The sequence below is a fragment of the Odontesthes bonariensis genome, chromosome 15 (assembly GCF_027942865.1).
Source record: "Odontesthes bonariensis isolate fOdoBon6 chromosome 15, fOdoBon6.hap1, whole genome shotgun sequence".
In the NCBI taxonomy this organism is placed as follows: domain Eukaryota; kingdom Metazoa; phylum Chordata; class Actinopteri; order Atheriniformes; family Atherinopsidae; genus Odontesthes; species Odontesthes bonariensis.
In genome coordinates this window covers 10,005,993-10,032,234 of record NC_134520.1, presented here as the reverse complement: position 1 = coordinate 10,032,234, position 26,242 = coordinate 10,005,993, and the positions used below count along the sequence as shown (strand labels likewise).

General features: G+C 38.3%; 2 protein-coding genes across 4 annotated transcripts in view; both read right to left on the bottom strand.

The window, feature by feature from the left end:
* nlgn1 (neuroligin 1) overlaps positions 1-26,242 on the bottom strand; it is a 331,652-nt gene that overhangs the window by 237,619 nt on the left and 67,791 nt on the right. The window lies entirely within an intron of this gene.
* LOC142400899 (uncharacterized) overlaps positions 1-26,242 on the bottom strand; it is a 38,664-nt gene that overhangs the window by 1,470 nt on the left and 10,952 nt on the right. The window lies entirely within an intron of this gene.

Here is a 26,242-nt window from a genome sequence, read left to right as displayed (position 1 = left end):
ACAGATAATCATCATGTATGAAGAATTCTGTTGGCTTGATTCTGCACTAAAACAAATTTGATTTAAGACGATAAAGACCTGTAAACAGTTCAACAGGTGAACAAAGCAAAACCCATTACAAGACGACAGACTCAAAAAGCATAATCACTGTAAAAAAGGTCAACTGCAGGGTGTAACAGTTGCTGACAAACACAGTTGCGTTAATTTGTTATTGTCAGTTAAGTTTAACCCAAAAAGTCAAGAGCATCTGTATCACCTGACATGTGTTGCAGGATGTCTCTGTGAAAAGTCCGTGTGCTCGTAAACAAGTATGAAGCAGAACTCCATTCTAATCAGATGTAGCTTGATCTTTGCTGTATTTGGAGTTCTACAGTGAATATGAAAAGAGGTGAGGTGCCAGAGAGACTGCAGCCCATAACAAGGCCCTCTCACACAAGGAAAGACACGTTCAAAGGGCTTGTTTAGCCCCAAGGGTACCAGCAAACACAGCTCATTTGCCACTGCAATTCTATTTTCAAATCATTTCAATTTCAAAGAGCCTTCATTGCTGCATTAGCATTTGGGTGGGATAAAAGAAGAGTTGGTGAAGGGTAAAAGGGTAGAAAAGAAGTGGAGAGTGACAGAAAAGCAAGCAGAGATAAGTCTGTACTTTATTTTCTGCGTGTCTAAAATCAGAGGGAAAAGCTACAGCAGACACTCATCCTATATTCTATATTTCAGCTCAGACAGTCTGCATCTCAGTGTTTATGTTTCTTCATATTAAAACATCTGCAGTAGTCTTATCGTACTGTATCCTCTGATATTGGTGTTTACCAGGACGCATACACTGTTACATTCAGCACTTTGTTACATCATTTCTTTTGACTCCTTTGATTAAATGCTGAGAGCGTTTGAGAAATAAAATGATCAATTATTGTAGTTTTGACAGAAAAGTATTTAATTGTTATGTTCCTTTTACACTAATGGGCAAATGTATGAAGCTGTGTAAATTGGGACATACTCCAAAATGAGATAACACCAGGGAGTGTCCAGTCCTACAGGTAAGCTTCTAAAGTTGAGTGTGAGTTATTGTAGAGTCACGAGCAAGCAGATGATGATAATCAGGAGACTGGAATTTCACAGCTTCTTTCTGTAACACAGCTTGGCTCAGCATGAATTTGCTTACCTTTTTAAGTTAAACTACACAAAATTTGGATTCAGATTCAGATTTTTCAACCGTCACATGTTTAGTTATACACACGCAACACAAAGCGAAATGTATCCTGAGCCACACTTTAGACTGACAGTCCCAAAGTCCAAAGTGTGGTAATATTGTGCCTCCATCTCACAGCAGCTAGCACCGCCACGTCAAGCTCAAAATTTAAGACATGCTTCTTTTTGGCCTATAAAAATTCAGAATCAATCAACAGGTAATTGTAAAGTGTCAAGCTTAGTAAATGTGTCTGTTTGATTCAGAAAAACAGTCCCCTCTTTTATTTTGAGCCCAAGAAGGGAAACTTTCCTAAGTACATACACAACACAACCCAATATAAAATTCACTTTGTCCGTGCTTTTAAGGATCTAACTTTCCACTGCAGCATCTAATTCAATTTAGACAGAACATTTTTAAATTTTTGAGATTTCCTAATATCAGAAACCAGCATATATTCACAGAAAATACAAAATATATCAAGAGTTGAAAGTGAGACACATTACTAACCTAGAAAAATATTTGCTCATCTTGAAATTAATGGCAGTAGCTTGCCTCAAAAACCTTGGGAAAGGTGTGTAGATTCCTTTTTTTAACACCAGTCCATAAACATCTGCAATAGTTGCTGGAGCTTTGGGAGAGGACTGTAGGGCGGGGCGATATAACAGCTTTTTTAAATTATAGCTGTGGTTTTTAGCTGCTGATTTTTTTCAAATAAGATATGAAATCATACAATACGGTTCATACCAGTATAATTTAATGTTGGCTGTGTCCCCTGTAAAGCTGCCAGTGCATTATTTTTCCTGGCGGCGTGCCCCACTTTGAATGTCTCTCTGCATTTGTCACCAATACGCTCGCTCATAACTTCTTCTGATTGTTGCCAACTTAAAGGTTTTATTACTGATAAAAAAGCAACTACCCTTACATTTAGCAACATCTTGGGTAAATGAGAAGTGTTTTTTACTCCACAAGGGTTCTCACAGTTTTCCTCAATTACTGTGTGCTGCCCAATAAAGCTGCAGCCCTGTGTTACATGAGAATGGACCAGACCAAACCTTGTCTTGGTAAATTAGCGGTCACAAATTCTAGATCCTCAAATATATTTAGCAAACCACTCACATATTATTTACAAGCCAAAGTGGTAAAATCTACAACTGCAGAGCTCCATGAAGCGCTTCAATTCTTTCTCACGGACACACATTACATCATCCCTTTACTCCTAACAACACACAAAATACGAAAACTGAAGGAATACTGTTCAAGTATTTTTAGCATTCGAGAAATACTAAAAAAAAACTTTTTCAATAGTTCAAAACATTTTAAAGAAGTTTTCAGTGGCAGAGCTTTTATTTATGCCTATTCTGTGTGGCGTAACAAAATCAATGTTGTTAATCTTAGCTTTTGCAATTCCAATTCTATATTTTGGCCTTCTAGATATCAGGATTTTTTTTATTTTTTTGTTAAGTTTGTTTTGTCTCACTAAATTATGCAAAATTAAAGATGAATGTGTTACCCTTCCATGCTGGGGACAAAATAACAGCATAAACGTACAGCATAAAAGATGGACATTCTACAGCTACCCTTTATCTTAGCAGCTGCCTTTACATATGAACTTATGAGTTCACACCCTGAGGAGGCCAACCCAAAACATCAGAACAATCAGACACCTACCGTGTCGAACAATTGTTATAAAAAGAGGATCTCAAACTAATTCTTTCATGAATCATTATCAATAACTGTTTCAAAACACTAGAATGCTTGGAACACAGTTTGTCTTCAATTTCTAACCCTATTCTTTCTTGTAATCAGTGTCTTTGTCTCTGATCCTAAGGTCCTCAGTGAATGCATGTATATTGTTCAGTGGTATATTTGAAATACTGTGATGGAATGGCGACCTGTCCAGGGTGTACTCCGCCTCTCGCCCAATGACAGCTGGGATAAGTTCCAGCCCCCTTGTGAACCCTCAAAATTGGATTAAGCGGTGTAGAAAATGGATTTCTTTTTTTTTAACTAACCATGATGAGACTGTGCTGTAAATTAAGGGAACCACGATGGTATTGTTACCCAAAACGTTTAGTTGAATTAGAAACCCATGTACGTTTTTCATTCAAATTATAAATCATATAATTAATTGATAAATAAGTCTATAATTTAGATTTACTATCATTAACAATGTGTTTCAACTCACACAATAATCTTTGTTGATTCAAACATTTCTTTAAGCTGTGGTCTTATTCACAGAGGATTAACCAAACATATCTGACAATAGTTAGGCTAAGAGAAGAATGTGCTGTGGTCAAATAAGCTGTTCGCTAATATATGCTGCTCATCAATAATATGACATGATTCTAATATGTTTGGCTAATGTGAGCAGCAAAACCTCAACATTCAAAAACATGCTATGTACAATGTCATTTATATTCACTGAGTACCTTGATATCTATAAAGATTGTAATCTTTTAGAAAAAACAGCACCTACTAAAAAAGTAAGCAACCTTTTGAACAAGCCTGAATTAAGTTACTTTCTTTAGAAGACAATCCATCTCTGTCCCTCTTTTCTTCACACAGTTCAGTGAGTGCAGGAGCAGCAGCATGAAAACTGATGTGATTGATGTGAGTGAGCAATAGAAATATTACGGCATTCTGTTACTTAGAATGTAAGAATTATGAGTAAATCTTAGTTATAAGCAAAAAGTCGATGGCACAGTATTGAGGAAAAACCAAGAAGGATTGTGGTTTGATTACAGTCTTAGATTAATCAAAAAATCTAATTTGTGTTAAAGGTAGAAAATTCAGCCCACATTAATAAAACATCAGTATATATTATATGTTGCCATTCAGCTGAGAAATACAAAGATGTGAATTTTGGTTTATATAGCCTTGCCCTCAAGGAATATTTTGGTCCGATACACTTCTAGCTGCTCACAGTCCTGGATCTTTGTGTCATATTTTGTACAGAAGTAACACGTTACTGTAATCAGATTACTTTTTCCCCAGTAACGAGTAAAGTAAGGGATTACAATTGCAAAAACAGTAATTAGATTACTGTTACTTTCTGTGATTTTGTTTGTGAGAGTCTCATGACGATCACGTATGAGCACTTCTACTACAAAGCCACGCTGTTGTAATAAAGGCCGTATGTAGTTTAGCATGGTCTTGCATATGTAGAATAACAGGACTAATACTGCCTTACTAGATGTATGAATTGCATAAATACCCGTGCTATCAAATACCCAGCTTTTGAATTGAACTTTGATAATAAGCCAGATGGTCAATTTTGTCTTTAGTGCCAAGCATGCAGGATCAATCATTTCCAAAACTGATTTAATATTTTATGCTGCACGAAATGTGCTGTCGCCTCACAGCAAGAGGTGTTCCTGGTTCGAATTAATACCACCTTTATCCAGGATCCAGGATTTACTCAGGATCACAGCTACCATCTTGCAAAAGATATATGCACTTTGGACAAGTCACCAGTCTATTGTAACATCAAATACAAGCACATATTCTTCAAACAATGATGAAATTATCAGTCTATTAACATACAATTAATCGCAGTGGTAGAAGTGAGGCTGAGGAGCGATGCTGATGGTGGGAAGAAGGAACACTGCAATGCTCCTGCATGGAGCTTTAAAGGGAAGATTATTTGTGTAGATTACGCTTCTTATATTACCTTAAATAAAAGTCAAGTGCATCCTGGGATGAAAGAAAGCTTAGGGTAAGAGAATAATAAAGACTCTAGAGAAATGTATCATACCATTAAAATGAACCCTAAAGATCAACAGAGTTTTAGACTCCACCTTTAATCTGTCAGTACCACAAAAGCTGTTTTCTGTTTCGTTAAATAGAATTCAGCTAAAACTATTTACTTGGATCAGGATGCTACAGGGAACAGTGTATTATTTTATCAAATATAAAAACTACAATTTACATATTTGGCTATACTCTTATGTAACTCAACAATATGTCACAATATACTAGACAAAAAAAAAACTTTCCTCTTTCTGATGGCATTGCCTTGTGAAAGATTCCCTACAATAATGCAATATGATCTTATTATATATATATATATATATATATATACACATATACTACAGTTATTCACTTCTTTCCAGCATCTGAATATGTTTGAATACATTAATTCTGTATCTCCTCTGTCTGTTTCTGCCATTACCCTTTTTCTCCTTGCTTCTCTCCCTCACTGCACCAGTGAAGCAGATGCCTTTGATGCCATGCTACAAATCACACATTTAGCTTTTCATCAATATTTCATCTGTCCATCCTTGGCTATGCTCTCTCTTGCTCTGTAAATCAGCGCTGGCTGCGGAGGAAATGATGACAATTTTGGAAGCTATTTGCTTCAGTGTGGAGAGGAAAATCTGAGCATCCTGGGGTCAAACTATTAGGGTGGGAGGGCAAGGCCAACAGATACAGAATGAAATCCATGGCCCTAAAAAACAAGCATCGTGACAGTTGGCTAACAACTAATCTGGTATCTAACATGTTTGGAATGGTAACATATGGACACTTTTTAATTAGTGTAAATGTGTTAGAATTAGTGCAAACTGTAATTCTTATGGTAAAAAATGTCAAAAGAAGAGGAAAAAACAAATACATAATTTCTTCTTCCCTTTAAAGGCTATTTACCAACAATCACAGTTGTGGAAAAACGTGATGAGCAGAACGTCAACTGAGAAAAAACGGAAATGAGACTGCCCTACTCAAAATGCCTGTGTTGCTTTTGTTCAGGTTCATCTACAAATAAAGGATAAAAGTGGAATTGATGACAGTACAATCACATTTTCAAAGCAAATGTTTTCTAACCCAGTTGAAGTAGGTTTTTTTTCTAACCCTATCAAATCATCCATATATCCATCCATCCATTATCCTCCACTCATGAGATCAGGTCTGGGGAAACCCAGATATCCCTCTGCCTAGTGACACTCCCCCGCTCCTGCTGGGGGATACAGAGGTGTTCCCAGGCCAGAAGACATAACTGATATAATCCCCCCAGTGTTCTGGGTCTGCCCTGGGGCATCTCCCAGTTGGATGTTCCCAAAAAAACGTCCATAGGGTTGGCACTGGATTAGTGGTTGGGGTCAGGGTGTATGTTAGTCACAATCTAATATCACACAAACCTGAGTGATTTAAAGCAACATTTCCTGTTAAAGGTGGGGTAGGGGATCTTTTTCTGGAACATTTTTTTACATATTGCTTGAAATACTCTTCACACCCCCATTGCAACCAATTAATTAAAAGTTTTGACACAAATATGAAAAGTTTTAGTGGCCTCTAGAATGTACAATCTAGGAAAAACACTATCCAATCATACTGAACGGACCGTTAACAATGATTGGATTCTGATGCCGTCCATCAAACTGCAATCTGCTCCTCCCTCCCCCTCCTCCCCCTCCTCCCCCCTGTGCGCGTACCCTGCTCTGTGAACGAATTACGCGTCCAGAAGCTTGGCAGGAAGCTAAACTAGAGCCAGCTTGGCTAGCACCTAGCATTATTAAACATATAGTTATCATACACTAAATACTAAATACGGCAACGATCGATGCTTGCTGTCAGAACAGCGCTCATGCACCTTCGTGCTCGTGCGCGTTCATGTTCTCTAGAGGCGTGCCTTCGGGGGGAAAGTGAAGAAAAGGGTTGGGACTTTTTACCTGTGTATTTTCAAAATGCAGCTTCGCTTTACTCAAAATCCAGGATCTCCTACCCTACCTTTAAGTGTAACCATGAGTTTTATTTTATACCTTATCCCAACCATGCTTATAATCATATCTAAACCATACCATGTGTTCTTTAAAGGTAACATATCATGCCCTTTTTTAAAATAATTTGACACAATTCTCTGGGGTCTTCTTTAGACGTATGAGACAGGCTTCAGTCAAAATACCTGTGGTAAGCACAGTGGTCATTTTCCCAGCCCTCTTTGGAGAAGTGAAGAGTGGGCAAATGCTCAACCCTATCAGTCCACCAATCAATTTTTGAGCTTTGAGAGTGAGATTTGAACCGCCAACCTTCCGGTTATTGGACAGCCCACTCTAACCGATGAGCCTCGGCCGCCTTGTCAGCTAAATCAATAAAACCTGTGCATCCAGTGTGTAATCTAATGCAGTAAATGCAAACATAATGAAGCTATTCCTCCAGTCATACCAAAAACTCTCTCGCTCTCTGATCCAAGGGGGCAGTTGTTTAATGATGTAGCTGTACGTTAGCAACAGATGCTAATAAACAATGCTCTTTCATAGACAGTAATGGACCAAGCAGAAGCAGTACACAATGTACTCATAGTAATGCATGTTTATTGTTAAGACCGCGTTAAATAGGTGGACTTAGAGACCTAAAACTTTAGTAGAAACATGATGATAATGTAATGTTAATACACCAATGTGGCACTAAGAGTAAGAAGAGGACCAGAATTGTGCTAAAAACACACCTTATTCACGCAGCTCCGGGTTGTCCAAATTATAGAAAGTAATTGTTCGACTAGAAAGCTTCAGTTAACAAAGTGATTTCGTAACAATAATGTTAATATTTCAAAAATTAACAGTAATAAATCCACACCAAATCAAAACATGATAAATACATAAATAAAAAGATAAATTAATTAGTAAATGCTGATTAATTATTTTTGATATACTTACATTTCCCTCATTGAAGGTTCAGGCAGTGAGATTTGGAACTAATCCCTTTTTGTGACTAATTTTCTTTGCAAGTCCAACATTGACCTGAAGCTATTGAAGTTATTAAAACAGTCCAATGGCAAGGCAAAATTTTTTTGTAGAGCACAATTTGTACACAAGGCAATTCAAAGTGCTTTACAGCTACATAAAATCAAAAGAAGGCAAATAAAATCTTAAAATATAAGAATAATAATTAATTGATTAAAATAAAAGCAAAGAGTGCAGATAAAATACTTTCAGGTGTCATATGCACAGCTAAATAGAACTTTTTTCAGCCTGGATTTAAACATTGTCAGAGTTGAGGCCTGTCTCACATCTTCTGGAAGAGCGTTCCAGACTTTAGGAGCATAAAACTGAAACGCAGCCTCACCTTGTTTAGTCCTGACTTTGGGCCCCAGCAGGAGACCCCTCCTTGAGGTTCTCAGAGTCCGAGTTGGTTCATATGGCTTTAACATGTCAGAGATGTACTTTGGCGCTAGACCATGAAGAGACTTGTACACATGCAGAGCTGTTTTAAAGTCTCTTCTCTGAGCGACAGGAAGCCAGAGCAGAGACCTGAGCACTGGACTAATATGGTCGTATTTCCTGGTTCTAGTCAGGACTCGAGCAGCAGCGTTCTGGATGTACTGCAGCTGTCTTATAGCCCGTTTAGAGAGCCCAGTGAGCAGGCCGTTACAGTAGTCTAACCTGCTGGAGACAAACGCATGGATTAGTCTTTCTAAGTCTGGTTTAGACACTATTTCTTTGATTCTGGCAATGTTTTTTAGATGTCAAAAAGCTGCTGATGTTACAGATTTAATGTGGCTGTTAAAGTTCAGGTCTGAGTCCAATATTACCCCGAGATTTCTAACTTGATAGTTAGGTTTTAGAGAGAGAGTCTCAAGGTGACTGATAACACTTTCTCTTTGTTTCTGTGGGCCACAGACAATGACTTCAGTTTTTTTTAACTGGAGAAAATTGTTTTGCATCCACACACTGATCTGTTCGATGCAGCGACACAATGTATCTACAGGCCCGTGTTCTCCTGCCGTCAGTGACACGTAGATCTGAGTGTCATCTGCATAGTTGTGGTAGGACACATTATAGCTGCGTATTAGCTGGCCTAGTGGAAGCATGTACAGATTGATCAATAGGGGTCCCAGGATTGACCCCTGGGGAACCCCACAGGTCATAGCCATTTGGTCTGAGACACAGTTACCAATTTCAACAAAATATTTCCTGTCCTCCAGATAGGACTTGAACCAGTTTAAAGCATGACCAGAGATTCCCACCCAGTCTTCTAACCTCTGTAATAAGATCGCATGGTCAACTGTGTCAAAGGCAGCACTCAGGTCCAGCAGAGCTAAGACTGAGAGAACTGATGGACTGATGAAAGTTGCGGGTTAAATAAATGGCACTTGTATAGGGCTTTTTTAATCTAGCTGACCACTCAAAGCTCTAACACTACATGCCAATTTCACACACACTCATAGAGTCTTACATAACTATGTGCTTTCTAACCATTTATACACCAATGGATGGATCGGTAGGAAATGTGTCTAGCACACACTTCTCCATGTAGCCTGGGGAAGCCGGAGCTGAACCACTGACCTTCCGATTGGTGGGCGACTGCTCTTCCTCCTGAGCTACAGCCTCCCCTAATAAATATACGGTGAACAAAAACAAAGCAGCAGAAAAATGGAATTATGGGGTTCTAAAAGTTGACTGTCATGGTTGACAATGTCCCCACACCTCAATCACACTGAAGAATTGTATTAAAGGTGGGGTATGAGATCTTGGAAAAACGGTTCCTGCAAGCTATATTTTTGAAAATACACAACCTTGCCTCTCCCTTCAGCCCACCCCTCGAAACCACGCCTTCAAAACACATGAACGAGCAGGGTGCGATTTGCCGGGGGGGGATGGGGGGGATTATCCCCCCCTCTGGTTTTTATCTCTGCTGGAAAAAAGATCCTGCTAACAACAAAATAAACCAACAAAAATGTTGACATGACAGGCAGTTGTGACAGTTTTCTATAGTCTACATAGGCTACTCACTTTCAAAATGGCCCGACGTGGCTGCAGCTTTGATGTTCACGAAGGTCCGCAGCAAATAGATAGGCTAGCCTACATTGTATACAATAACAAAGTTGTGTTCTATACGGAAATTAGCATGCATTGCTAAATCAAACAACCTGCGAAAATGAAACACCAAAGCAGTATTTCGTCCTTTTTTGGTGGACCATCAAATAAAAAACAATCGACCCCCCCAACATCCGCACTTAACTGCAGCACACCTGATATTTAGTTAGAGAGATAGGTGAATTAGGCTACTTTCTCTGTGTTCATTCTCTTGTTAAGCGTTCATTTTCATCATTTGATATCGTCGGATATTATTTAGCTGTTTCATGATTTTAAAAAACAAAACAAAAACACTAAGTGTTATTCATTTGATATCATCCAATATTGAGCTGTTAGCTGAGTTACCTTCATTTTGTGACGTTTCATGATTATAATAAATAAAAATAAATAAATAAAAAAAACATCCCCCCCTGTGGTTTTTTGACAAATCGCACCCTGTGAACGCGCAGGGAGGGGGGGGGGGGGGGGGGGGGGGCTGACGGTTGATTGGCATGTCAGAATCCAATAGAAGTAACTCTCATCATTACTTCTATTGGACAGACATTTCCTCTTGCTACACCCTCTACAATGGACTAAAATATATTATTTTTTTTCCCAAACATTCTGTTTTAGTGGGTGCAATGGGGTCGTGAGGAGGTTTTCAGACAATATGATAAAAAATTCTCCAGAAAACATCTCACACCCCACCTTTAACTGCAGTTAGTGTTATATTGCCAGTGTTAGAACATTTACAGTTTGGACCCCTATCCTGTATATACTGTATGTCAACGACACCAGGGGCTTTGACAAAGCAGCAGTGATGTCCTGGAAATGAGAATAGTTTAAAAATGCACAATCCCCAAATTTACAATCATTTTTGAATGAATTTAATGTACCACAATATTACAAATACTCAGCAAAACTCTGCCTTCACTCTGCCTTCCCCAACTTCCCTGGATAAAAGAGACAGAGAGAGAGGAACCTCCTCCAAAACAATGCAACATAAATTTGTGTGTGAAAAAAATGTGCAAGAAATAGCATGAGGATAACAACGCAAAACAGTAAAATAGCAGTTTCCCCTATCAGCTCCATTTACAGGCACTTTGGTGTTTGGCTTGTCTCTTTACAAATATCTACTCTGAATGATCCCTGAGCATACGAACATTGCTGAGAGTGATAAAAATAAATTTGCCATCAGGATGCTCTTGTATCCAAATATTTTCATGCATGAGGTGTGAGAGAGCACGGAAGAAGAGGAAGAAAGACACAATGATAAAGAAAGTGAAGTGGAGGAAAAGAGAAAAACAAGAAGATTGTGAGACAAGAGTGAGAAAGTGACAAATGACGAGGACAAGATAAAGTGAACCCAGAGGATTACAGGGAGAGGCAGAGAGAGACAAAGTGGAGTTGCAACAGACTGCAGCAGTGGCCCTAATAATGGAAAACCTGCTGTGAATGTGGCTATCTATTTTTCTATTTTAGTCAACAACAAAAACAAGGGTCACTTTGAAGGGTTCGGTTACAAATGAAAAGCGTCCAGGCATCCAGGTACCTAAAATCTAAGCACACAAAGAAAACAAATCACGCAGACAACCCCTAATTGATGACAAAAATAGAAAACCACATGTACAACACAATGATTCCTTTTTGACTTCTACAACTTGTTCTTTTTCGCTCTTAACATGACTTATCCTTTACATTACAAAGAAACGGGCTAGAATGGCAGAGTGATTTACGAAAATATTGTTTTTGAGTCATGATATTCATACTGACAAGTGTATCTGATACGGCATTATAACAAAAAGCCTAACAATTTGAGAAACCGTAAATTGATCATGTTCACAGTCATGGATCAGGTTTTGAAGGGCTAACTGGATAGACATGATTCAGATTGTTACAGTTATATGAAATGTCCCATATTAAGCTGACAGACAGCAGCAAGACTACTGTCTATTGTGCTTAGAGTTTTTTTCTTTTTCTTTTACAAGTCAGAATATTGATAGCAAAGACGGCATGAAATAATTAGATTTTTATATCATGGCTTCACATGTTCACTGTTATCATTCTGCTCAACCTGACTGTGTTCTCTCACTGAATGGATTATGATTCGAAAATGTGTCTGTGTTGTGTGTGAGAGAGATGTCAAACTCTGAAGGGCTTTGTAATCCAGTAAGGTAATAAGTGCTATACACAAATAAGGTAGTATAATTTCACGGTTTGATAAACATTTAAAAAAAACAATGGTTTTGACCCCTTAAACTCCTGAGGTCCCAACTGATCAAACCTACTTGTGATATTCAAGTTCACTCAACACAGCATTGCTTTGGATGTCTCTTGTCAATTTATGTTTCACAACAAGTTGTCCATTGGAAAAAAACGTCTAGGTAGTGCTGGGCGGTATGACCAAAAATACATATCACAGTATTTTTTCACGGTATCACGGTTTCACGGTATATCACGGTATTTTTTTTTCATGCATAATTAGGTGTTCACAGCATTTTCTACAGATTGAGAACAGAATTAAAAATAAAAATAAAAATTCTTCAAAATAATTCCTTTGTTAATAATTGGTCACACAGAACTTTATTGTATTAATATTCACACCTTCATTGTAAACACATTAATAACAATTACACTGGTCGGACTGTTCAGCTGTTTCAGACTGATACCTCCGGTTCAGGCTGGTCCTCATCCTCAACACGCACGTCTCTTTTTCAATCGCGGCAAATATTTTTCAATACTCATCTGGATTGAAGCAGCAAACATTCAGTGTGAGAGTTTAAAAAACCTACTTTATTTGATTCACAGCTGCTAGTGTTTAGACCTCGACAACCCAACTACATTTTTTTTTTTTTTACGGCAAACTTGCGACTAGTTAACTTTATAAAGAAGGCGTAATCGCTTGTTTGCTATGGGTCGGGTCGGGACGGGACAACATTGTATTAAAAATATAAAATATTTTTATAGGACTTTTTAATGTGTGATTTTATAAAGTTGCACGTGATACCAACCTTTTGTGAATTTCGCCAGCCGTCTTCTTTCGGTTGAGCTGAAGCTAGCAAGCTTCCACGCTTCTAGGCATGATCTCGCTGATGGAGACACACGCGGTGTGCACGGAGGGGAGGGGCTGTGTGTGTGTGTGTGTGAGTAGGCTATGCGAGAGAGACGCATGACTGACAGAGACGGAGGGAGAGCAGGGAAAGGAAATGCAGCTTAACGAATACGAGTATTTTTTATATAGCGTTAAAAATAGACAGTAAACATGCGTGTTTAGAAGCGCAACACTGAAAAGCGTCCCGTCTCAAACAATGTCGCGCGACGCAGCGTCCCCCCCTTGTGTAATCAAATACATGGCGGTATATTAAAAATTCAAATCGTAATGAAATTATAAACCGGTATTCAGTGTGAACCGGTATACCGCCCAGCACTACGTCTAGGCAATTCATTCATACCTTTGAATACAACCCTTAAAGCTGCAGTCTGCAGGATTTGTTGTTGTTATACATAAAGTCCTACTTTTTGGCATTTTAAGAGTTTACATGATCTATCAGAATGCTTGAAGTTGAAAACGGTGACCTCCGTAGTCGCAAAATGCAAGAAATGCTTATTTTTTAACCAAAAAATAAAAAGTTATTCAACTTCCTGTCCCGCCCCATCAAAACACATGAGAACTCGTGCACGTAGACGTGCACGCCAGATGCACCTACACGACTCCTCATTCATCAACTCACCTGTCATTTGCGATCATGGAAGACACAGTAAGTAGACTAGCCCGTAATGAAGTTCAATAGTCCAGATAAATAAGCGTGGGGACGAGCCTGCCTTGTATCGCGCGTGCACAATCGGTGATTGACAGGCAGCAGAGCCCAGCTCGTAAACCTGATTGGTTACCTTTTACCGTTCCGGTCTGCAATTTTGTAAACAAACCTGCTGGCTTTGGAGGGACCTAGCGGGACATATAGGGGACCTAGAGAACTCATTTTTTTTTGTATTGGGGTATTTAATGTACTACTTTCAGAATCCCCGGACAGTTCCAGGCATTATGCTTGAAAAAGAGTTGCAGACTGCAGCTTTAACAACGAGCTTGACAAGCAGCAGCGGGAGTTGCCATTCATATGGGCGCTTCCACATCAGAGTAGACATCATTCTCAAGTGTTTTCTTTTAGAAGCAACAAAATCTTAAAGGACATATAGGAAAGAGGGTTGGATGGCACGCTAATGCAGAACACTTAGTCGTGTGTTTAAAGAGCAACATAAAAAATGTTAGTATTCTTTTTTTTCTGAATGAAATTCAGTTAATAACAGAATAGAGCCATATGATATGTTTTAGGTCTTACTGTTTCTTTAATGCTTTGACAACTGAAATCCTCTTTTGTAAAGGATGACAGAGACAAATATTTGGTTTTGAAAGACGGCGGAATCATTTTTAATCAGTCCTCAGCATAACACAGTGAAATGGGTGTGAATGTAATATCAATTTTAGATTTACAGCTCTGTGAGACTTTGATTTCTTGGAAATCATAATCAACGACTTGCTCTCTTCTTCCTCTCACTTATTCTATGCTTCGAGAGATTGTTTTTTACTCACTATTATGCTTCACTTTCTCCCTTTCTTTCCTCCTCATTCCTCTGTCTATCTTTTTGATGACCTGAGAGGCAGTGGCCAATGAAAGACAAAAGGTAAAATGGGTATGGATTTTTCTCACTCAGCCAACCATCCCTTAGATGATTAAGTAGTTCATCAGGCAGAAATATAGAATTCTTCCCGGCATGCTCATCGACCTGTCCTATAGATACATTAAAATGTCAGCAGGAAATCGTTGCAGAACGCAGCTCTTACAGATAGACTGCAAGCTTCTCCAACTCGATTGATCTCTGTTGCATCTTTGTGTGCTAGTGTGTTGAGTGTGGCAACCCCAAGAGCCCCGCTCAACACATATGAGGCATCACACACATAAAACCAAGAGTGATTGTGGAGGCCCGTGCCTGTTGTTAGAGGGAAAATGTTTTGTTGCCATACGAAGTAGCCTCTTGTCTACTGAACCAAATTAGATTAGATAAGATTACATTTTGTTGGGAACATCCAGTTCTGTAGTGGTTGCAATGTTGCGTTGGACAATAGTAAAGTATTTTATTTCAAGACACTTTAATCAGGTGACTTTTAAAAAGAAGAACTTAGCTGCAGCTTCAACTCCCACAGAAAAATGCTCAGGTTTTCTGTGATCTGGCAAAAAATTTGACAAACAGTAATTACTTTAGCCATCTTTTTATTTTTTTGGTTTCTTTACTAGACAGTGATAGAAAGCAAAAACTGACTGTATGTTACTGTATACCACACTTATATGTTAATCATTTTTTTCCATAGACAATCACATTCAATCGTGTTCATTTGTCTCACGTCAGCCTAAGTCAATGGCTTAATTCAGTATAACTTAAATTTATTGGAGGCATTAATTGGATACGCCCTGTGACTCTAGACTCTGGTGCTAGCCTACAGGGCAGTGGAAGGAACAGCTCCTTCATACCTCCAGGCTATGGTCAAGTCCTACACCCCCGCCCTGGTCAAGCCCTACACCCCTGCCCGACCACTTCGCTCTGCGGCCTACAGGCGGCCGGCTTCCCCGTCACTCAGCGGTCCCTGCGCACGATCGACACGGTCACGGCTTTTCTCTGTTCTGGCACCCCGATGGTGGAACGATCTCCCAACTGATGTCAGGGATGCCTCAGGCTGAAAACCCATCTCTTCAGGAAACACTACCCTAATCCGCCCTCTTAGGTCATCACCTGTTTCGTCCTAGCTTCTTACGCACTTATTTGTTTCCTAAATTGTCTTTGTTTTCTTACTTGTCTTCCCATCTGTCTAGGTACCTAACTTACTGCACTTACTCTTGTACTAGTTATGCTCTTAACTGTTTGGTTTTGGAAGGAAATGCACTTATGATTTCTTGTGACCTGAAGTTCTTTTGCCTACCGATGTGGAACACACTTATTGTAAGTCGCTTTGGATAAAAGCGTCTGCAAAACGACCGTAATGTAATGTAATGTGATGGACTGCCTACCTTTCCAGGGTTTCCACCTTGCCTCTCGCCCAATGACAGCTGGGATAGGCTCCATTTATTAAAAATAAAAAAAATAAAACATTGATGTAATTATTCAGTGTTTACTCAACACTAGTCATCATCATTTCTACCTGATCTCCAAGGTAAAACATTTTTTTTCTGATCTTAATAGATTTGCCAGCTTTTTTTCCAGATCACCCAAGCGAACAGGTGTTCTGGATTAAGTGGTGGCCCATCCACTGCCAACATCCAGCAACATTAGATGGAACTCTCACAGCCGTGTCATCGATGTTGTTTTTGAGGACCCAGAGGATCTTATTTCCTGTTTTGAGAGCATAGGAGACCCAGGTGACTTTGACTTATCTGATAGGTGACTATCAGACAAGCAAAAGCAGAAGCCATGCTACTCGAAAATCTGAATTTTAAGTTAATTCTTGAACTTTTTCACCAGTCTCCGGCAGTTACAGCAGGACATACAAAAGATTAAGTAGTAGTATTCCTATTTTTAATGTGATCATTATTTGCTTTCTCAATCATTATCATCTGTCTACTTATTTAATACATTGTTTTTGCGGTTCACAGAAATGTTCTCCGTACATTTTGTGTGCCTGCAAACAGGGCCGCTGACAGGTTTGGCTGGGCCCGGGACAAAATTCTCTGAATGAGAATGTTCGGTGAACAAGGCGTAGCCCATTCATCTGGCGAGTGTCAAGTTAAATCAGTCTAAACAAAAGTTACAGGCTACCCCAAAATGTCACGTTTATAACCCATTCGTTACATTCAACTCTATCTAAATGGCAATTCCACACGCTGCCATGTCTATACTGGCTTATTTTAAACAAAATAAGGTTAAACCAGAGCCGCGTTACACTGGCTGTCATTCAGCTGACCGGGGATGATTCTCAAATCAATTCAGCCTGATTGGCGTGCGTGCCTGAAACATTTGGACATATTTGCGGACTAATGCGCATATTCCTTTTTTTGTTTTTTTGTTTTTTGCCCCCCCCCCCCCATTCCTGGGCCCGGGACAAAATACCCGTTTGTCCCCCCTTATTGGCGGCCCTGCCTGCAAAGAGGCACAAGGCACTCAGTCCAAAAGCCATGGGAGTGCAATCATTTTATCTTAATGCACATACTGTTGGTACTTACAGCAGATGTATGATTGAAAAGGAATTTTATATCTGAACAAACTGTCGTTCTTTAGAGTGGTCCTGCGCTATCCCTTTTTTACAAACTTAACATCTTTGTTTGTTACAGAACCTCACAAAAATCCCACCATAATAATTTTGAAAAGTTTTTCAAATAAAATTAGGCTAAAGATGTAGAAATCATCATTTGGTCTAATATAGCAATCGTACTTTTTTCAAAATCTTGCAGCCCTGTTCGATGAAGTCGGCAGTAAAATGACTTCAGTGTATCTATAAGTGTTAGTGTTGCTTGTTGGTAACTTCGGATGATGTGGGTGAAATGGTAGTTTTTTTTCATATCTACATATATTCTTATTTTTCATCTTATTCTATGTTCCTCTCTGCGTGGCTATGATACCATTATTACACATACCAGTGATCACTTTTCTTTACTGATCAATTTGTCTATGCCACTTTGCTGCAGGGAGACAGATTTGAGGTGTACACAAGGCTGAACTTCCTGAAGATGCACCTTGAAGGCATACCTCATGCTCAATGGAAGTAAAGTGAAGACAGAGCTTAGTCTCATTGACAGCAACAAGGAGTCCACAGCCTCCATTAGTGCTGTGGATTTATTAAAAATGTTCATGGAGAATATTCTTGAAGTCTATTCAGAAACTCTCTGTCACTCTCCTAAATGTTGTCATCACCACACACGACCACAGCAGAAGCTAAGAGGTGCTTCTCAACCTTGAAAAGAATAAAAAATATTCTCAGAAACACCATGACCCTGGAGGCCTTGAATGCATTGGCCATGCTGTCCATGTAAAAGAGACGTGTTACTGAGATGACTGACTCGAATCACAGTCAAAGAGAAATTTGCTAGCCAGAAGGAGGGCAAAATGTATGTTCAAGTAGTGCTTGTTGAGTTTAGTTTTTTGCAGAGCTTTGAAGTGCCAAAGTGCCCCAGCCAAACTTTATATTATCACCAGCTGCCACTGGCTGCTGCATCGGTTCCTCAAAGATGTCTGCATTCGCCTCACTTCTTGTCTGATCATAATCTGTGATGCCCTCCATGACAGGTGGAATGAAGACCTTCATGAAAGTTTTTTTTTTTTTGGGCGGGGGGCAGATGAGGTGGGGTGAACTTAAAGAGTGACCTAATTTTGAAATGAAAATCCGATTTGCTCGTTGCCAGGATGGTGTTTTGGTAGAGTTTCACACTTGCCGGGTACTTCAGACACCCTAACATATAATCCTAAGAAAGGAATATGTCACACTTTAAGTTATCTCAAATATTTCCCATCTGGTCATATGCAGCAAATAACATCTGTGTGAAATGCAGGGCAACATTAAGCAAAGAAATGCAAACATATGACATCTGGAGCAGCTTAGAGAAAAGATAAACTAGGCTTGGTAACAGCCTGAAACTAAATCATTAGCTACTTTAAACAAAATAACATTCTCTATGTCAGAATATATTTAATGTAAATCTAAAGCTAGAAAGTAAAAAAAAAGAATTGTTAATGGACTTCTAGCCCAGTTGTGTTGTGTTATGACCCATTTAGTTGTACAAACAACATCCGGTGTAAATTCTGTGTTGTATGTTCACTAAATCCAAAGTGCAATAAAATCATCATCAGATGAAAGGCACGGCATACCCATCACAGATTGCTTGTCCATCAAATGTGACATATTTTAGACTTAAATTAATGGCAGTTCAAATCTTTACAGACAGCCATGACTGTCTGAATTACTCAGTCCGTGTCGATATCCCGTTCCACAAGCTGTGATGTGTGGTTGTAATGGCAACACATTTATTTAGATCTGTAATTACTTTGTTATCGCAAGAGAGCGATGCATATTTGTTCAGTGTTCTTTTGTTTTTTACTGGGTTTAAAGTATTGTCTGCTACTTTGATAATTATGGTAATTACTCTATAGCTGTGGTGATGAAGTTGTTCATACCAGTTTATATTAACTGACTGAAAAATAAGAACGATGTGAAGAACATGAGCTGGGCAGACTGACGGAGGAAGTAGTAGGTGAGCTTTCACTTGAGACTTCAGAGCATGTTGGCGGAATACATACCGGGTCCCCGACAGATCAGCCGATTACTCTTTTATATCCTCTTATGTGCACACACAATTGGTTCTACAGGTAATTTTGCTGTTGCCATGGAAGCAATCTAAGTGAGCCTATAGTCTGACTGTCACGTCATGTAATTATCAAACTAAAGTCTGCCTTTCTTACACTTCAATGTAAGAATAAGGGATTCCTGATTTAAAATACGGAATTAATCTCATAATATCAATGTTATGAGGGTGTTGCAAGAATAATCTTTGCTAAATGTTGTTTTATTTTTTTCAGTGTAATCACCATAAGAAATGAATGAAGAGTTCGTAAAAGCTGGCATTCTCAGTTAGTGAGGGATGAGATTAATATCAGAGGAATAATGTGCTTTTTGCAGCCTTAAAGCTACTGAAGAAAAATAAAGAGGGAAATGTAAATTTACCAGCTAATGTGGTGCCAGTGAACCAGTGCACTAGGAGTCGAGTTCTGATTAGAAACTGGCCATGTTGTAAAGAATGAATCCAATTATAATGTTAAAAGTGTCATTTCAGCACCATGGAAACCCCTTCATTGATTGAAATTTACCAGCAGAATGTCGATGGGCCAGTTCTACAGTTAAAAGTCAGTTGCTAACTGGGTTGTATAATAAGTGAGATATACACATCCCTGTTAACTAGGCTTTAGTTAGGATAATGAGCAGAGAAGCATTGCAATGTGCCAACTAAAATAATTAAATATATCACCTCTCAAAGTCAAGATGTTAATGTAAATTCAGATGGCAGAGCTTAAAGAACCAAATTTACAACATTTAAATACAAGCAAAAGGTCTGTACTACCATTTAATGCAAGTTCTTTCACTATGTTAACTGCAAGAGGATTATATACACTGCTGGCCAAAGAATCAATTGTGCAAAAACAGGTTTTTGCACCATAACTGATTAGAAAAAACCTCTTCAATGATTTGTATTCCAAGAATTATTCTTTTTCTTTTGGATTTGGGAAAAAACATGATTCAGGGTTAACATAACTACTGCATTAATATTGGGGAGCATTTGTCATCATGATTACATACAAATGTAACAGTGAACAGAAAGGTGGAGTTCCAAAGGAAGAAAAAAAGGTATGTTCTGTTACTAATTTAAACACTTAGTCTGAGCATGTACTCACCTGTTCCCTATGGAATTCATTTGAATACCAACGTAATGCTTTACCCTTAGCTCAAGACAAGGAAAAGCCTTTCATATTGTGGTTAAAGCTATTTAAGACAAATATATTCTAACATGTCTGCAGCAACTGATACAGAACTAAAGTTGCAAAATGCAATAATTTAGATACATTTCTTTTTTCCAGGGCAGAAATAAAACATAATCGAACTGCAGTAACTCGTGAAACGGTGTACTGGTTGAACATGGAACAAACATGACTGTTTTGCCTCTTTTCTCTGTTTGTCTTTTATGTTGGTCCGTCTTTTATAGTTCAACAAAGCGACAGAGGTTGCTCTGGTGAATAACTGTTGTGTAATATACCTTGGCCCCTCCTCAGACTGAAAGGTCAAATCTTAGGCAACCTAATTTTAGGATACCTTCCTGTAGAACTGAAGGGCAACATCATACTGCAACGTTTTATATCACATCTCCATAAAGTCTACTATTGCAAAATAATCACTTGTGAAAAAGCAAAAACAGATAAGACATATTTGCTCATCTCAATAGCCTCATTATGGTAACAATTAAACGTATTGCCTTTGTTTACTTGCTTTGTTAGACTTACAATTATATCAGTGTAATTATAGACAAAATGCTCTGTCATGTTTCTACTGTGTCTACTATGTCCTTATGCATATTTAATCATTAACTCTGTGAGTCAGGGGGCACAAGTGTTCTAAATGTATATTCTTTCATAGATACTGCTGATTAAGGGCTTGTGAGTGTGGAAACTGTTATACGTGGTAGTTACTGCATGCACAATACAGTGTAGTTTCTGTTGTGATTATTCAAACTATTCTGGTAGAAATATTCTTATCCTTTATGCCGACATAATTATTTCTACTTCTGTTCATGTTGTAAATTTGTCCCAATACCCCACTGTCTGCTCTCAGATGGGCAGATGGGAATGTCTCATGACTCATATCAGCAAAAATGCAAGCTTCCGTCTTTCTACCTTATAAAAGCTTCCTGAGAACTTTGTATCCCAGAACATTTGCATCACAGCCTCTTGTTGATGTTCCCTTGTTGCAACATGATTACATGTCCCATGTTTTTGAATTTCAGACAGTATTCCCGAGTATTCTTATTCATTTTCCCAACAACTTGGTCCTTTGAGCCAGATCATGTTTATAAAGTCCCGACTTTAAATCTTTTGTAAGGCCCCCATTGTCATATTTCATAATGTGACTAATTTTCATTCTGGTTGACAGATTTAAACTTCAGGTGGGTCAGTTTAGTTGAGCCATACTTTTATAATATGTGCATAATACATGTGCATTGTCTTGCCAAAGTATGCAAAGCATTTCTTGAAAAAGCTTTTTTGTCTCTCTTTTAATATATATATATATATATATATATATATATATATGTGTGTATATATATATATACACACACACACACACACAAAGTTTTTCGTTAACTCTAAGATGGTAAAGCAGGTGATTGAGAATTACAGAGCTTTTTCAGTCTTTTGTTGTGCTTTTCAGTCATATTTCTATTAAAAAAAGTATGTTTTTAATAACATAGATGTTAATCTGGAAATAGATGTTTATAAAAGACTGTTGGATAACACGTAGAGAAAAGATCTTACTTTCAAAATGAAGGCATAAAAACAACACTTTCTTTCAAGACTGGTGCACACTAATGGCAATATGTTACAGGTCATTGCTAAATCTAAAATAGAAGGACAAACAGAACTAAAAGGGATAACAGATTCCTATGATATAAAACTTTTTGTTACCACAAGAAGTTCATGCTCTTCTTTGTTCATCTTACTCGCTTAGACTTCCATGGTTTTCATACCCCTCAAATCCCACATTGAGCGTTTAAAGCCTCCAGGATCTAGAGTGTGCCTCTTTTTTCTTTAGTCCCTAATTCAAATCTTTAAGAAAGCACAAAGCAGTGTATTAAGCTTCATCCGTGGTATTGAGAATTCTTACTGCATGGCTTATCCAGCTTTTAATCTTCATTAAAAAAGCTAACTCAGACTGATAAAGTTTGGAGCTGAAGAAGACAATAACCTTCATATGATAATATGGTTAGTGTTCTGTTTGTGCAAACCTAGAAAAAGGTAATAATGCTTCAGGTATAGAGAGTGGATGGGACAGATACAGTTCCAGAAAAGTGTGCATTGCTGCTGTGAAGTGAAAGAAAAGACAAACTATAAAAGTATAAGTTTAAGAAAAAAAAAACAGAAAAATGATAAAGAAAGAGGTGAAAGAATGGAAAAATGAGAAAATGATGCAGAGCAAATGTGAGTGGGTGCAAGAGAAGATGAAAATGAGACTGCTATCATCTTGAAGTAACAAGGGCCCTTGTCTGATCCCCCCCTCACATACACACACACACATATCCTCCTTCTTAGTGACTCTGTCACCACGGAAACAGAGCAGTGTAAATCGCCGCAGCAGTTGCCCTAGGATGTGCTGTGCATAGGAATGCCAAGTTCCTGCTGCCATGACAGTGTAGAACAGTGCCATCTTCTTTGAGATTTTTTTTTTTGGACAGAATTTATTATTTGCTGATTCCATCAGATGGAAATTTTGCATTTGAACATTTGATCTGAGCCAAACAGGGGGAAAGCTTCAAGTTCAAATTCTAAAAGTTTGTGATAATCAGATGTGATAATGCGCAATCCAAAGTCACCATACCACACATCCGCTTCTTATACTCCTATACCATAATGGTTTGGGTCTGCATGTCATGACTTCATTTTAAAGGAGGACACAACACACTTTTGCCCCAGAGCAAATTTTAGGAAATGTATCTTCTTAAATTCAAATATTTTAAAATGACCCGAACTGATCCCTGCAACAAAAAGCTTCAAATAGATTTAAAAAAAGAAACATTATTATATGACACATGAAATATAGTTTCAAACCTCACAGTAAATTTCAGTATTAATAAAAAATCTGACCTCTCTTTTACAAAAAAAGAAAACTATTCAAAAATCTTTGTGCTCTAACAGCTCAATAAATCCTCCAGCTTGCTGTAGTTTTTACACCCAGACGTTCTGCAATGGCTAGGAAACCGAACTCAATACTCCCGTCGAGGCCAGGAGTATAATTTCAACCAAACAATCATCATTCTTCATTATATCACATCAGAGATACATAAATCAATTCTGCCAATAAAAGTGACTCCAGTCTGTCTTTCAAGCCTTTATGAATCATTGGATAAAGTAATAAGAGTGAGCTGTAGCACCTGAGTAAGTTTGTTTCCTTTGGGCAGGTGTGAAAGTTCATCTGAACTCTGATACGGACCAAACCAGAGAATTCTGGTCCAACTGAAAATCTGGGCCTCAGTTCGCGTGGGAAATGCAAACGGACTATCCAGCGAACCATAGAGAGGAAGTGACGTACCTCGCTTGGCGTCTGTGTAACCACAGCAAGTCATTGTCTCTCGCGCTCCACCATCTTTTCTGGTACTGCTGCATTCCTCTCATGCACAGAACAGCGTGTTGGATAGCCCACTGCCTTACCTGCTGCTCAAACTGGGCAGCTTCTTATGAAAAAGCAATTAGGTTTGGAAACCAAATTAACAACAAAAATTGCCAAGACTGCATGAATTTGGTGTTGCTCCATTGTTTGTTTTTGTTGTGAACAAGCTGGCTGAAGGGGATGGATTTCCGTTTCCGGTCCTGTCCAATCGAATAGCTGGGCTTTCTTCTTCCTCATGGTTTTTTCATTCCTGGTCAGTGCTCGTTTCGGGCAATACCACCTCAAACGAGCAGCTGTTGTAACTGTGTGACGCTGTCCAGGTGGTTTGGTCCGCTTTCAAAAGTGCAGTGTGAAAGTGCACCAAACTAAATGAAGATGTGAAATTTTCCCCTGGACTATCCTGGTGTGAAAGCACCCTTAAACACAGAGTTAAAGGGATAGTTCACCTCTTTTGACATGAAGCTGTATGACATCCCATATTAGACGATCACGATTTTGTGATGCAAATGTATTACTCTTTGAACGCATATTGTTTTGAGAAGCAAAACGCTTTATTTTTGTGGCCCCAGCCAACTAGCCGGACTACCTTCATCAACACCAAAACGAGGCTGGAACTCGGCTCACAGGACACAGCAGGGGGTAAGAAGATGTTCATAAATAATATTGCTAATATGGGATGTCATACAGCTTCATGTCAAAAGAGGTGAACTATCCCTTTAAGGACCAACTAATAGATTTTGATCATGATGATTAAATGCTATAATTAAAAAAATTGTTGAACTGTCGAGTGATTTTTCTTTTCTAGCAATGGGCATAGTTCTGGTGTCTATGCTTAGCTTACTTGAACTATGCTTTTTCAGCATGGTGTCATGGTTTTGTCACTCGAGTTGAACTTTTTTTTTTCAAAGCGAGGTGTAGATTAAAGCTGTGTGGGCCTTGAGGTAAGTGCTTTAACTCACCATCAGCATGACAGGCTCTTGACTGATGACTAAACAGCTGACTTCTTCTCAGTGTCTTTGCTGTAGCATGTACCAAAGAGGTGCTCTTTGTTGTAAAGCCTTGCCTTTTAAAGAAAACTTTATGATGTACATTGTAGTTCTTCAAAGATTCGTGCTCATCAGTAGATGCAGAGATTCTACTGAGACACAGAGTGTCCATAGAGGGATTCTATGTGCATGTGTGGTACTTATTTATAAAAGTCTGCTGAAATACTCTCCATCAGCAAAAAATATGGAAAAATATGTATAAATGTGTAAACTATTGCTGTATTACACTTCAGACAGTCATACAGAGGTTTACATCGTTGGATTTACTGCTGTAACTTGTAAACACTGTTCGTAATTTATAACACAAATTTTATCAATTTTACTGAACGTGTTCTTCCAATTCTTTTCTTTAAAAAAAAACATGCTTTGGGGATTACACATCCAAATTAAAGATGATTGTTATGGTTTTCATCTTTTTGGAATGCGAACATATTTTTCTATGACTAATGTATTTTCTCCAAGTGTATCATTATTCTGTATAAGAAACTTAAATTACGCTGCCTCAAGGTTCCACTTAAATGGTATTTACTTGTGACATGATCTCTGAGCAAAAGTTTATTTTACTTCCACATAGTCCAGTATATGATGAGGGGGTTGTTATATTGGGTTTTGTTCTCCTTGTCACTTCTTATTAAAACTCTCCCTATTCAGGTAGCAATGGATAAATTAATTATCTCTCAGAAGCCATTAGTTTCACACAAACTCTCCTCCTAGCAGGAAAACAATCATCACCGTTAATGCTTCATTAGCTAACTATTTTTAACGATTTTTCAGACGCTGTTTAAATTATTAATTGAGAGAAAAGTGCTTGAAGATCTTGTCAGCTGGCAAAGTAATTATGTCATTTTGATGAGGCAAAGTGAGAAATTATGACAAAGATAGACATCTCTTTACATTTGAGGACTGCAGAAGCTCAATCAATCATCTGCAATCACATTTAACGAGAGTGCTTGCATTTTCACTGGAGTAAAAAAAAAAGTTGAATAAATACATGTTATTAAAAAATATAAATCCTCTAAAACACTATCAATCTCAATCCATCCCACCCGCTTCCTTTGTTTTATATCATCCATCTCATTCGTATGTCGTAATGTACTCATATACATAAACTTTGTATGGTGACTTTTTTATTAGTCTTGTTTTTTTCTAACATCTTACCTAAACTCCTTTTTGACTCTTGTAAAGCAATAAAGTGAATGTGACATAGCTGTCCTTGTTAAGAAATAAATAAGATGTCTGTGGCTCAGGTGGTAAAAATCTGTTAGTCATGGGGTTAGCGCTTTAAGAAACACTCACTTCTCTCCACAGGCAA